The following is a 13,124-nucleotide window of genomic DNA, read 5'->3' on the forward strand; positions in this document are numbered from 1 at the left end:
GTGCAGGGTGTGGGTCCGGGGAAGAACGCCCCTTTCATGGGCGGTTGGTGTGGTTTTTACCTCCAGCCGAGACGAAAAAAAGAGAAGTTAGAGGGAGATAAAGCCCCAGGAGGATTGGCACGGTCAGAGTATCATTACCTGTGCGGGAATTATCCCTAGACGCAGAGCCTTTACTTAGCCCAGGACCTTGGCTTTTGCCTTGGGAAGGTCCAGGGTCAAAGAGTCATTGCCGAATTTATGTACAGAAGTCGTGTTACCAGATCACGTGTTAGGGTCTATGGCCGAAGTGTGTACAGTACCTTTAATTTTGATCTAATAGATGCTTTTAGTTGTAGGGCATGATACCGGTAAAAGGTAATCCGAAATTTCAGTTCGGATTTTGCTTTTAGGCTACGTTGATTAATAACCTTGCCTTACATTCGCCCTAGTTCCCCACCCCCGCCCTTAGATTTTAAGCTTAAAAAAGAAAAAAATCAATGACCACATACAGAATAACTTGTGAGGTGTCGACTGAACATTTTACAGACATAAGACATGATAAACTTGGGGAAGCATCTTGTGTCAGAGAAAGTCATCTTTATCCCTTTGCAAGGAACATAGGTTGATACAGAATGTTGGTACTTTGGTGTCCGGCATTAAACATCTGCTCATTATCTTTTTTTGAATATCTGAGAGTATTTTTATCTGCTTGAAAGGGGAAGAACTGCTACAAAGATCTCTTGATTTCTTCTGTTCTATCAGATTATGTCTTTTACCCTCTAATTCATTAACTACTTTAAAATTTATGCATGCTATTTAATAGGGCTTTCAGAGCAATTTTATTTCGGCTACAGGAATAGGCATACTTTCCAGTTTAATTTACAAGGTTACCTGTAAAAGCAAAATCATTATATTTTTTAAATTGTACAGTGCTCATTGCTGTGTTAATAGAAATAAGAATAGTATTTACAGGATAGTTTTTAAATCTTTTCCTAAAAAAATTCTTTCCGTTTAATAACTAGAGAAAGCATCACATTGGTTTTTTCAGCATGTATTTTTGTTTTATCTTTTTTATTTCCTCAGTAGTCTTTCACATGTAGTACTTTCTGTTCTCCCAACCATGCAGGACCACACGTACCAGAATGTGAGCAGAGTGGTGTAATGCAAGGAGGGTGGGCTCTAGGCAGGAGTCAGACAGAGATGGGTTTAAATTCTAGCTCAGCCACTTACTAGCTCAGTTTCTTGGAAAACCTGGTCTCTTTGAGCCTCAGTTTCCTCACCTGTAAAATAAGTAAATAATGCCTATCTTGTGAAATGTAAAAATTAGAAACAATACAGATAATATTCCTGGCACTACGTTTGTACAGTAGTTATTTTTATTCAGGAAATGAGAAATGAAGTCAGAGGGGTTGATACTTATTAGTAAACTAGAAGAATATTGTAAAATTGAGACAGAAACCAGACCTAGTTGTCTTGATTTCCAGTCTTAGGCTTTCACACTATGCTAAGATTCTTATTGCAGTATTAGTAGTTAAGTAGAAAAAAATAATTTAGCATTAGGGATTTCATCATCTTATTTAAACTTCCTAGGATATTGAGATGAAAGTGGCAGTAATTTGGAATTTTATATGACCACGCATATATGTAGCTTTTACTACATTATCAGAACTCAACTTCTGTCAGTAATTACTATACTATGACGATAAATGTTTACTTCCTTTAAAACTTTAGAACTTATTCTGAAATAAAATAAGGTTCTTTGCACTAAATAGTGGTGAAATGGAAATTTCTTAAATAGTTCTCATGTGCTGATTTCAAGTTCCCTGAAGAGTCTTCTGCAGCTTGATCTAGTTAACAGGGCGCATTCGATAGAGTTGAAGTCCCAGCCTAGTTTGTGATATTAGGTATATTTTTAAGTCTCAGTTTTTGTTTTTCTTGAAGAGCCGGATGGATGGTCTCTAAGATGCTGTTCAATCCTAACCGTCTATGACTTCCAACTTTAATGTTGTTTAAAGAAAAGGACTGCATATTCAGACTGCATCACCTTTGGAACCAGAGGAAATGAAAATTAGTGATTGGAAATTTTGTACCAGTACTGACATACATACTGTTGTGCAAGTAGAATAAATTTTTTAAGAAATGTGTTGATTATGTAGAGAGTTGGTAGTCTGAAGTTACTAGAAAAACCTAGGGAGCTTTCCCAAAACACACCACTTGTTTCTGACTGCTCTCCACCCTTTGTCAGCCACAAGTGTAGTTTAAAATATGTTGAGGGTTATTAAAAGTAAATGTGTAATGAGAAGTTCTTTGCAACGTTCCCTTCCATTTTATAAGTTGCTCACACCTCTTTAGCTTATTTCCTTATTTTAGAAAATTTTAGGGATTTTCATTGCTGTATTACTTAAATTACGAGGCCAAAGGAGACTTTGTCAAATCAGAATGCTTTTGTGATACAGCTTAAAATGCTAAGATAAGAAATCCAGTCTTTGGGGGAAATGGAGACCCCATTCTTAAAAGGCGCACACACGGACTTTCACGTGCACTGGGTCCCAGGGCAGAGCGAGGTCTCCATAGGAATCTGGGTCAAACCTGACTGCAGTTCTTGGAGGACATCCTGGGAAAAAAGGGGTGAATGTGGCTTGTTGTGAGGGATGGACATTGAAAGCAAAGCTTTCGGGAATATTCAGCAGCGTGCCTTTCTCTAGAGGTGGCTATTTTGGGAAAATCTGGCCCCACCCGTCAGACAGCATTGAGAAGCTCCAGGGCAAACAACAATCCAGGTGGGATCACAGCCCTGTCCCTCAGTAAACAGGCTACCTAAAGACCCCTCAGGCACACAGCTGCCTCTTATCCCATCCAGAGACTAAGCCCCACTCACCAGAGGGATTAGAATCAGCTCCACCTACCAGTGGGCAGGCATCAGTCCCTCCCATCAGGAAGCCTGCAGCAAGCCCCCCATACCGACTTCAGCCACAAGGGGGGCAGACACCAGAAGTAAGAGAGGCTACAACTCTATTATCTGTAAAAAGGTCACCACACCAAAAACCTATAAAAATGAAAAGACAAAAGAACTATAGCTCGGATGAGGGAGAAAGGAAAAACCCCAGAAAATCAGCTAAGTGATGAGATTCTCAGCATCCAGGAAAAAGACTTTAGATTGTTGATGATGAAGATGATGCAAGACATTGGAAATAAACTGGAGGCAAAGATGGGTAACTTACAGGAAACACTGACCAAAGACATACAAGATATAAAAATTAAACCAGAAGAGATGCAAAATACAATAACTGAAATAAAAAATTCACTAGAAGCAACCAAGAGCAGAATACAGGAGGCAGAAGAATGAACAAGTGAGGTGGAGGACAGATTAGTGGAAATTATGGATGCAGAACAGAAAAGAGAAAAAACATTGAAAACAAATGAAGAGAGTCTCAGAGAACTCTGGGACAATGTTAAACACACAAACATCTGTATTATAGGGGTGCCAGAAGGAGAAGAGAGAGAGAAGGGGTCAGAAAAAATATTCCAAGAGATAATAGCCAAAAACTTCCCTAAATGGGAAAGGAATCACTCAAATCCAGGAAGCACAACAACTACCATATAAAATAAACCCAAGGAGGAATACACCAAGACACATATTAATCAAACTGACCAAAATTAAAGACACAGAAAATCTTGAAAGCAGCTAGGGAAAAGAAACAACATACAAGGGAACCCCAATAAGATTATTGGCAGATTTTTCAGCAGAAACTCTGCAGGCCGGAAGGGATTGGCATGATATACTTAACATGATGAAAGGAAAAAACCTCCAACCAAGATTACTCTATCCAGCAAGGCTCTCATCAGATTTGAAGGAGAAATCAAAACCTTCACAGATAAGCAAAAGTTGGGAGAATTCAGCAACACTAAACCAGGCTTACAACAAATACTAAAGGAACTTCTCTAGGCAGAACATAAAAGACAGCAACAGGAAACAATAGTTCCACAAATGACAAGGCTCACCAGTAAAAGTATATATACAGTAAAGATAGGAAATCATCCATGCACAATTATACCACCAAAATCAGAAATCATGAGAAGAGGTGGGTACAAATGCAGGACACTGGAGATGAATTTGCAATTAAGAAAACAACAACTTAAAACAATCTCATATACATATAGACTCTTATTTCAAAACTTCAGAATAACTGCAAACCAAAAATCTACAATTGATACACAAACAAGGAATCTCTGGAGAAGAAATACATCTCCTAGTAAATAAGTGCATGATCTACCATGAAGGGGGTCATTTGACATCATTCTTGGAATGCTGAAGTCTTCTTACATCTGATTCTGATTTCCTCTCTGTCAAAGAAGTTATGATAATTATAATTAAATAATGCAACTGTACAATTAAATAATATAGTTCTACAATTGTATTATTAATAACCATTTCTCTCCATGGTACAATGTAAGGTCTATAATGTCTTGTTTATCACATCACCTAGAATGGTGTAATGCCTATACTGAAGAATCAATAAGATGTAACAAATTGTGAGGACATATTTATATAGTTACGCTGTTTTTTTAACCAATTCATGCATTTTATATTTTACTTATTTTCAGAGGGTATATTATTTTTGTTATCCTTACCAGTTAAGTTATTCTCTTTATTATGCTATATAAAATATTTAATGGTATATAAGGCTTTCTTCTTTATAAATTCTAGTTGCATAATATACACAATTTTAACATAATGCTAATTTTTAAAGAAAAATTGAAATGTAATAGATAATACTAAATAGAAAAGATGAAAGCCATACAAACTGGGATAAAGTATAGAATAAATTTTCTATTTGTCTCAGCATATTTTCTATTCCACTTCTCCAGAGGGAGTCACTTAATCTGTTTCTTAAGATCCATGATATAATAATCTGTGTGAATGTAATTGTGTTTAAATATATGTATTTTATTCTGTTAAAAAAAATTCCAAAAAAAAAAAAAAAAAGGAAATCTAGTCTTTTTAGGTGTAAAAATCAGTGGGTCTTCATTCTTTTCCCAGAAATTTTATATTAAAAAATTACTCCTCTCATAGAGCATGTTGGACTCTCCTGAAAAAGAGGTAAAAAAGATACTTAAAATTTGTAATGATAGTATTTGGCAGTGTATCTTCTCCTTGCATTGGGTTTATAGATTGGGTTTATAGATTTATTTAGTTGCTTTTTAGATTGTCCATAATCTAATAAAATGAAGTTACTAGAAAAGTAAAGTTGTTACTTTTATCATTCATAAAGAAATGTTAACACTAAAATTTAATATCTTCATTTATTATTAGCAGCGAGGAATGCATATTTTCTTTAATTTGGCAATTGTAGGAGACAGACATATCTTCCTGCTACAAAGGCAACATCTTTCTAGTCTAGGGCCCTTGGTGGTAAAGCCAAGGTATCAATTGCATAGGGATAACTTGAAAAAGATGGTGAGGTATTCTTAACTTTTACAGTTTCACACTCATTAGTGTAATAAATTAATGTTGAAAATTAATGGTTAGAGTCAGATGAGGACATTATTCAGAATGATATTCAGCATAACTTTAAATACTAAACATTTGCTTCAAGTTAGTATGGTCAAAGTTTTCAACATACATATTCATTATATTTTAGTGGATTAAGCACCCTCACCCCCACGCACATATTTGACTGAGAAGCCACAAGTCTCTTCTTCATCATACTGTTTTATTTATCATTCTTAATTATTTTATTCTGGTTATTGTCTGTTTCACTAGTTTCTGATAAAAATATATTTTTATCTTTTGATTTTACTTTTTTTTTTGGTCTTTTTCCTAGGGCCACACCTGCGGCATATAGAGGTTCCCAGGCTAGGGGTCTAATTGGAGTTGTAGCGCAAACCTAATCCAGAGCCACAGCAACGCCAGATCCAAGCTGCGTCTGCAACCTGACACCACAGCTCACGGCAACGCCAGATCCTTAACCCACTGAGCAAGGCCAGGGATTGAACCCGCAACCTCATGGTTTCCAGTCTGATTCCTTAACCACTGAGCCATGACGGGCACTCCTGATTTTACTCTTGTGTAACCTGGATTCTAACATTCAAAGATTTAAAGAGGATCCTCTGTATTTAGTATTCCTTGTTTATACTTAGCTCATAGCTAAGAGTCCAAGGAAGAGTAAGCTGCTCTTGGTAGAAATGATTGTTAAAAATTAGGTCATTTATGTTAAGAATAAGAAGTTTAATGATTTTAATATTCAAATGAATAGCAGTTGCTTAGAAGTCAACTCTTGAAAATTAAGAGCTTTATGCATTAGGTTTGCTTGTTTCTCATGTAACTTTAGTACTTAGGGCAAGGGTATGTCTAGCCATACCATCTTTGCAAAGCCCAGAAACTGCGAATGGTTTTTACAGATGAACATTTGCGATTGAATTTGATGAGAGGCAACACCAACTTTGAACCTCAATAATGTGAAATGTGTCCCTCTGCCCAAATAGCTTTGTTCTTATTAGCAGACCTGTGTTACCAGACAGTTCTGTACAATTGTTACTATATTTTGAATTTCATCAATAAAAATTTGTGCAAATCTGTTTTCTTTCTGTTGTAGAAGAACCGACATAATATATTTGACCTTGTCTCTTGGTTTGCAAAGCCTAAAATATTTACTTTATGGCCCTTTACAGAAAAGAGTTTCCTGCTCTTGACTTAAAAGAGTTTTAAAGAAACATACCGGCAAATTTAGCATTTGTTAACAATAGCAGTGTTTAATTTATACATTCTAATCCTAATCTTTTCCAGGTAGGTATAGCGATCACTGATAATTGCTTGGGTTCTGCCTTCTTTGTACAAATAGATACAGAATGCTGTATCTGAATTTACCATTAATTTTGCCTCAGGTAATGTTAATCTTCATTTCTTTGTCACAGTCAAAGTTCTTGCAGCTAAAGAAAAGTGCTTTTGAAATTTTTACTTTCTTTACTTTTGGTCTTCACTAGAACCTCTAAAAAGGACAAAAATTCTTTTTTATTTTTCACTTTTTAAAATTTTTATCTTTTAAAAATAAATTTTTTAGTGTGGAATCATTAGTTCAAAAGAGTACTTAAGAATGCCTTTTTAAGTTTAATTAATACTTAAAATGATTTACCTTATTACTCAGCATTTTCTTGAGTGAAAGGTTTAGGTTTTATATTGATTTTCTTTAAGACAGATTTACATTCAAAAATGGAAGTTCTCCAGTTCTTACACAAGTTAACAATGTCATGTCCTTCAGATTCCTCCTTTGCCATCACTTTAAATTCAGTCAGTTTCTTAGGAGTGGGAGGCCTTTTAGGATTACTAAGATGAATTGCCGGTTTGATTTAGGAGAATAGTTAGAATGGTAGCAAAACAAAGCTGAGAAATATAACTCTTAAACCCATCTAGTCATCTCCATCTGTTGCTCTGTTTTGCCTCTGGCTCTTTGTGTTTTGGATTTAAGCTACTGGGCAGGTCTCCAGCTTATCATTGTGTTCTGCACTGTATCTTGTATGCTTTTGACATTTAATAAGCATTAATTTTTAAAAATAAGGGAACTATAGTTCCTCTCCCACCTGGTAGCCTCTTTCTTTCTGGGATAAATATTATCTATTTTCTTTAGTTTAAGCTTGTTTTTCTATCTTTATTGTGGTTATAATTGACGAAAATTATGTATATTTATGGAGTTCGTTATGATGGCTTGATAAATGTATACATTGTGAAATGATCACCATAATAAAGCTAATTAACATGTCCGTCACTTCCCACAGTTACTTTTTTTTTTTTTTTTTTTTTTTTTGGTGTGGTAAGAACACTTGAGATCTACTCTTATCAAAAGACAAGTGAGGAGTTCCCGTCGTGGCCCAATGGTTAACGAATCTGACTAGGAACCATAAGATTGCAGGTTCGATCCCCGGCCTTGCTCAGTGGGTTAAAGATCCAGCGTTGCCATAAGTTGTGGTGTAGATTGCAGACGCAGCTCGGATCCCGTGTTGCTGTAGCTCTGGCGTAGGCTGGCAGCTACAGCTCCAATTGAACCCCTAGCCTGGGAATCTCCATGTGCTACAGGAGCGGCCCTAGAAAAGGCAAAAAAAAAAAAAAAAAAAAAAAAAAAAAAGACAAGTGATAACAAATTTTGGTGAAGGTGCAGAGTACAGGAGACTCTTGTTGAGTGTAAATTGGTATAGCCATTAGGGACAAGAATATGGAGATTCCGCAAAAAATTAAAATATGGAACCACCGTAAGTTCTAGCACTCACACTAGATATATATTTAAAGGAAATGAAATCAGTATCTCGAAGTCATATCTGCATGTTCACAAACTTTGTTTTTCTACCCAAGGGGTTTTATTACAGTCTGGACATCAGGCCAAGCTGCCCTTGAATTTTAGCTGACAGAGGAGATAGTGGTTTTTTGGATGGTAAAAACTCTTAGACTAAGTTAAATATATCAAGAATTTTAATCAACATTGAACATTTTCTATATGCAAAGTGCTGCTTTGGGCAAAATGGGTGACAGGAAATGTTTCCAAACAGGACTTCTTCCCCCAACCCCGCAAGCAGAGAGCAATTCTTAAGGAACTTGAACCTGCAGTCTTTTGGGGTGGAGATGAAACATACACATAAAAGGAAAACTAGCATTGCTAGATGAGTGGCACAGACAAGAATATGCCTTCGTGGTCCAAAGGGAAACAAGTTTCCCTCTGCCTTTAAAGCCGTGGAATGCCTTGTAATGGAAGTGGGCTTTGGGCTGTAACTTGCACTTTGGGCTGTAAATAGCACTTCTAAAGAGGAGGTCGGCCTCTTAAGAAAGGAGATTAATACGAACAAAGTTGTAGTGGCAGGAAATCAAAAGGTGTACAGAGAAAATAGGAGTAAAGGTAAATAATAAATAAGCTGGTGCCTGGTTGTGGGTAGACTGGGTATTTGATAAGTGTATTAAACTGGGGAAGTGATGTGATTAGCAGAGTACATATCAGTTAGGTTTGGGTTCAGCAATGAGTAAGATTCTCATTCTCATGTAAAATCCCTCAGAAACATAGTCATTGGCTAGTATGGAGGTTCTGTTTCACTGAGTCCTCACCCTGGGTACTTTTCTGTGCAGCCATTCTTAGGGATTAGCTCCCTCCAGGCTCCCATACCAGATGGAGGCCAGAGTTCTGTTGTTACATCCTTTTCCAGGAAGTAGAGTGGGAGAAGGGGTGAAGAATAAGGAGACACAGACCTTTTAAAGAAGGTTCCTGGAAGCTGTACCATACCACCTCCACTTAGTAACAAGGCTATGCTAGCTGTAAGAAAAGCTGGGGAACGTGGTCTTCATTCTGACAAGAAGGTTCTCAGTCAGTAAGAGAGAGTTTTATGCTGTGGAAGAAAGGTAGCCAGAAATTGGAGGGGCGGGGGGTTGATAGTTAGCAGTCTCTGCAAACACAGCACTGTAACTAGGAAGATTTATCTGGCTGTGGTGTGTTATTTTGACTGGTTGGAAACTAAATCACCTAAAGAGTTGGCAGTTTAGACATTAAATAATGATTGCAGTTTTATATTGATTATACTGATGGCTTGAACTTGATTGCATAGTAAAAAAGCATGTGCTGTTTTATATGTGGAAAGCAAATCAGATGTATGGCTTTGTTAAATTTTCTAAAAACAAGTTATAGAATGGATATTGAATACTATCACCTTTTTCTTACTCAGCCTCTCTTTTACCTGTCTCTGTTCAGTATTATAAATATGTTCCAGTTTCTCTTAAAAAATGAAAATGTCCTGTCTTGATTCTGTTTAATAACGATTTATAAGGACTAACATTATCAGAGTATTTACTAAGAATTTTAAATACTCGTATCATTTGATACAGCAGTATTTACAAAGGTGATGTTATTATTCTATTTCTTTTTTAGAGGGGGACACTGAATCTGAGATTAAGTCACTAGTCATACAGTTGGGATTAAAATTCTAGGCCTCTGATCTCTGTTTTGTTTCTTCTTGGTGTCAGTTTGTTTTCTCTTTTTCCACACAATCTCTTTGGAAGGAAGGGTCTACCCTTATTGTTAATAATTTCCATTCTCAACTCCCATTAAACTCACTCTGGATCTGAAGGTGACAGGTGCAGTGAAGGTGAATAAAGGATGGAAGGGGTATAGGAAGGGTTGAAGGATGGTTTCCAGTTTTAATAGTCATGGAAGGCTTCATCAAGATGGCATTTGAGTAAGGATCTAAGAGGTGAGGGAGTGAACCATGTTGATATCTGATTGAAGAATGTTCCAGGAAGAAGAAATAAGAGCAAAGGTCCTGAGGAGTGTGCTTCATAGGATGTTTGAGGAGTAGCAGAGAGGCCATTGTGGCTGGAGTGGAGCGAGAGATAGGGAGAATCCAGAAGAGGAGGTTGGGCTGGTAAAGTAGGGAGATGCATGTCACATAGGCCAGTTGTCCCTGCATGTGTGGAGGGTTGGCTTTAGGACCCTGAGATAGCAAATCCCGAGGATGCTCCGGTCCATGAGAGACAGTGGTTTAACCTGTGCCTATCCTCCCATCTCTAGATGACTTGTGATAACTAGTACAGTGCGTATGTTATGTAAAATAGTTGCTGGCTGTGCAGCAAATTCAAGCTTTGCTTTTTGACTTTCTGGAGTTTTGTTTTTTTTTTGTTTTTTGTTTTTGTTTTTTTTTTTTTTTTTTTGCTCTTTAGGGCCACACTCGTGGCATATGGAGGTTCCCAGGCTAGGGGTCCAATCAGAGCTACAGCTGCCTGCCTGTGCCACAGCCACAGCAATAATGCAGGATCTGAGCCATGTCTGCGATCTACACCACAGCTCACGGCAATGCCAGATCCTCAACCCATTGAGCAAGGCCAGGCATTGAACCAGCAACCTCATGGCTCCTAGTGGGATTCCTTTCCACTGCACCATGGAACTCCGTTTTTTGGAATTTTTTTAAATTGAGTACAGTAGATCCTTGAATAACTCAGGGATTATTTCACGCCTCCCGCCCCGGTCAAATATGCATACAACCTTACAGTTGACCCTCGGGATCTGTGGTTGTGTGGTCACAGATTCAGCCAACCTTGGATCTTAGAGTACTCTAGTACATATTTATTTTTTAAAAATCCTTATAAGTGGACCCTTGCAGTTCACACCTGAGTTGTTCAAGGGTCAGCTATATGTTTGATCTGTACTTGGCCAAGTTTGAGGATGCACACTGTGCAGATATGAAGGGCCAGCTGTATAAAGATTTTGGCTTGTCCATTCAGTGAAATGGGAAGCCACTATAAAGTTTTTCCCAGATGGGCGAGATCATCTTACTTAAGGTTTGAGGGGCTCATTGTAGCCCTGTCGTGAATACCTGGTGGTACCTGGAGACTAAGAGTAGATTCAGGGCTACTGTAGTGATTGAAGCAGGAGGTGATGGTGTGCCCTGTGGAATGGCTGCTATGAAGAGCAGTTAGATTTAGGCCATATTATCAAAGTAGAGCTCTAGAAATTTCTTATGTAGTGGGTGTGTAGGTGGGAGAGAAATTTAGAATCAAAGATAACTTTAAGATGTGTAGACCTGTATTGGAAGAATGGAATTGCAGTTTTGTAACCAAGCAAGGGTTTATGTGCCAGGTTGCAGAAAGCCAAACTCCGGCAGCCTGTGTCTGCAGTGAAATTAGGGTTTCTTTAGAGGGCACCACACAAGGGAGTGGGAGACAAGCCTCAGATCCACTCCAGTATGGTCTTTGAGTTGGGGAAGAACAAAGAAACTGGGATTCATCACTACCCTGTGACATTTCTTCATCCTGGTTTTGGGAATCAGGATGTCTTTGGTTTACAGTTATCTGGCCAGGTGGCCCATGGCTTGGTGGTCTGTAGTCTTATCTGGCCCTGAAGAAACAACCTGAGTCTCTATGTTAATGAGGAACCTGAAGCAACAGTGTTAGTACATCAGTGATGTTATCCACAAGGCGATCTTAGTCATCTGACTCTGGGTGATTAGTGTTCAGTTAGCACAGGCTTGAGGTCAGAGGGGACAAGAAAGGGAATAAAGTTTTAGATAGGTTAATGATAACTCAGTAAGCGAACATGGTTTTAGAGGAAGCCGCATCGGTTTATCAAGATGGGGAAGACTGTAGAAAAGGTTTGATGTTATAGTGGGGGTTGGGGGGTGAGAAGCTGAATAAGGCATTCTGTTTTTGACTTGTTACAATGAGATGCTTTTTAAACATCCAAGTTGGAAATGATGAGTGGACAATTGAATATATGAGCCTAGAGTTTAGATAGAAGACTGGGGTTATACATTATGGCAATTATCAGCATGGATCAGAGAATAAGATGCAGTGGGGTCACAAAAGTGACCTAGGTCAAAGAAAAGTGAGGACAGTCAGAGCCAGCCTTGAGTCATTCCGGTGTTTACAGAGGTTGGGGAGGTGAGGAGGAGCTAGCAAAGGAGACTAAGAGGAGAAAAGTGTGTGTGGCATCCTGGAAGCCAGGTCCAAGGAATAGCACGGAATAACCCTGCCCTGGGCTGCTGCTACCCAGTTCAAAGGCATGGAGGACCAAGCGATGACCTTCGAGGTCAGTGATGGCCCCACCGTCCACATGGGCTTTCAAGCCAGAAACCTAAACTTATTTGTACAGCATCCTATCTTGAGGCACTAAGTTCTATAAATTTTGCTTTCTGTATATATTTTTTTAAATCTTTTTACCATTTCCATTGCCCTTTTCTTAGTTTATCTGCTTAACATTTCTCATCTGGCTTAATTGCAATATCCTTCTATTTTTGTTTTCCTTCTAGTCTGGCATTTTCTTCAGCCCTTCCGCAAGTTACTGCCAGAGTGGTCTTTGTAAATAGCTAGTCTGAACATTTCGTCCTCTTGCTTAAAATTTCTCCTCTGACTCGCTCCAACACTCGGGTCAACTTTCACACCCCTTAACGTAGAATGTAATTTTCCACATGACAGGCTGCTTGCTGTTTTTCCAAGTCATTTCCCACCACTCCCCTGCCCTTTGCTCTGGCCATAGGAACTACTGTACTTTATGGGGTGTGGCATGCTGCTGAGTCTATATGAAATGTCCTTCCTTCCTTGTTCTGCTGTGGTTTTCAAATTTCATTCCTTTCAACACGAGGGAAAGTCTTTTCTTATTCCTCCCCTTTTCTACCTGATCTAC

The 13,124-nt window shown here is 38.2% G+C and overlaps 1 protein-coding gene across 2 annotated transcripts in view; it reads left to right on the plus strand.

Moving 5' to 3' along the window:
• Positions 1-13,124, plus strand: part of TMEM30A (transmembrane protein 30A) — a 48,734-nt gene that overhangs the window by 12,141 nt on the left and 23,469 nt on the right. The window lies entirely within an intron of this gene.

The sequence above is a fragment of the Sus scrofa genome, chromosome 1, assembly GCF_000003025.6.
Source record: "Sus scrofa isolate TJ Tabasco breed Duroc chromosome 1, Sscrofa11.1, whole genome shotgun sequence".
NCBI classification, from domain to species: Eukaryota; Metazoa; Chordata; class Mammalia; order Artiodactyla; family Suidae; genus Sus; species Sus scrofa.